Source organism: Tiliqua scincoides, chromosome 4 (genome assembly GCF_035046505.1).
Source record: "Tiliqua scincoides isolate rTilSci1 chromosome 4, rTilSci1.hap2, whole genome shotgun sequence".
Taxonomy (NCBI): domain Eukaryota; kingdom Metazoa; phylum Chordata; class Lepidosauria; order Squamata; family Scincidae; genus Tiliqua; species Tiliqua scincoides.
This window is the reverse complement of record NC_089824.1, coordinates 63,368,904-63,370,946: the sequence shown is the minus strand read 5'-3', so window position 1 is coordinate 63,370,946 and position 2,043 is coordinate 63,368,904. Positions and strand designations below refer to the sequence as shown.

Here is a 2,043-nt window from a genome sequence, read left to right as displayed (position 1 = left end):
TCAAAACCTTCACGCTTTATGTTAGAGAATAACTGGGTTGATTTAATATATCTAATTTTTCAAGACTTGTTTTATATTTAACAAGAGAAGATCTTAAATGCTAGCAGCATTCCTGTGAAGATAGTTAATGCTTCTTGTAGATCTGAGAAGTCCATCTCAAAGTGGTTAACTCACACTTGGGGTAGCTTCCCTTACAATGATCGGGACTCAGAAACTCTCGAGTACAACAGCAGAAGTATATGCATGCCGCATGAATTGCTCCTGGGTGTAAAAATGGTTGCTTTCTATGATACAGCCAGAAGCCTGGGCAGCATCAGAGGCCAGTCAAGTTGGGCACCGCCAAGGGCCCTTGCCCATCAGAGGGCTCAACTGGCTGGACTAATCCTTTAACCCTCAAAATTGATGGCAATAATAGCACTCAATGCACCATCAAGAAACAGGTGGACAGTACCACAAGAAGCCCAATGTTAGGCTTTGCCCAAGGCCCTCAGCAAGCTAGTGCTGGCAAAAGTCAGAAATGTTGACTTGCTATTTTCCTAGTGGTCAATGCAGGGGGGTCCCTGGGGTGGGTGCCACCTGATACAGTACTTCCCTTCAGAGGTTGGCGTAATCACATTGCCCCTAACCTTCCTGGCTATAGCATTGTGCTAAATGTGAAAAGCCTACCTCTGAACTACCTCTGTTCAGTGATCTTCAGCCTGCTCTGGGCCCAGGCGCTTTGTGTTCTTGCCGAGAACAGCAAAACCACAATTGTTGGCAAGAGCACAAGGCTGTTGAGGCTGAAGTGGGCCAAAGATCACCAATCAGAGGATTAGGCAGTGTGGTGTCACGAATCCTAAGGGTGAGACCACCATCTGCATCCCCGGAGTGACATCACCAGGTCAGTGTCTTATTCTAAATAGTCAAACAGGAAATAATTGATAGTCATGGATATGCCCTCCACCAGTGACAAATGTATATGTATATTTTCTATGAGATGCGAACGTAATCTCACTCTGTATAAAGGGAAAATGTGTTTATTGCCAGCAGCTTTGCCTCTGCAGTCATGAATGAAGTTGTAATGGTAGCCACTCATGCCTGACCCCATCTTTTAGACAGAGTAAAATATGCTGATAGAGGGATACACATCTCTTATAGCCAAATTCTAATCTGAATTGAGTTCAGTGGGACATGACCCCACTGGGAAGCAGAGGCATGTATTGAGTGCTGGCTGATATATGGTTGGCAACCTTCAGTCTTGAAAGACTATGGTATAAGCCAACAGCACCCAGTATTCCCAGGCGGTCTCCCATCCAAGTACTAACCAGGCCTGACCCTGCTTAGCTTCCAAGATCAGACAAGATTGGGCATGTGCAGGGTAACAGTTGCTGCATAGGCTGATATATTGTGCACAGTGATTGATTTGGTCAAGAGATTGCAACAGTGAGACCCAAACTTCACTTTAGTCTTGGGAAACACCCTTGCAAGGAACCAGGGTTGGGAAATACATCATGTCAAAAAGTGTTTCCTGTTAGGGAAACTCTACGTCCTTAGTTGAAAACCAGGTGTAGAACTCCCCTGTGAAGCTGGAGTGGGGAATCTCCCCGGAGGAGGGGCGCTTGCTACAGTGACTTTGCACCTCCATTCCTTCTCCACAGGAAAAGGAATGGGGGTACAAAGGCATCTGTCTCCTCCCTAAATAGGGCGGAGCCTGAGGGTCAGTCATGTGCCTCCCCTTGGCATAGCGGCCAGGGCAGGTGCCCCTCAGTCTCCATTCTAGTTATGCCCCTGGTCAGTGGCGGACTTCCCCAGCCCCGTGCCCAGGACAAAGGTCCGTGATGGCGCCCCCCCAAGTAATGCCACCCCCACATGAAAATTCACCCCCTCCCCACTCCCCACAACATTACAGAGCCTCACACGACTCCAGGGCACACTGGGGAAGCCTCCTGGGGCATTCTGGCAAACCGGAAACACAGTTTCCAAATGTGTCGGGAGTCGTAGTAAGGCTTCCGCATAATCCTAGAGGTGTGCAGGGCTCCATGCCTGGGGCCTTTTGCCCCATTC

General features: G+C 48.5%; 1 pseudogene; it reads right to left on the bottom strand.

The window, feature by feature from the left end:
* Positions 1–1,255: 1,255 nt before the first annotated feature.
* On the bottom strand, positions 1,256–1,372 carry LOC136650243 (5S ribosomal RNA; annotated as a pseudogene).
* Positions 1,373–2,043: the final 671 nt, after the last annotated feature.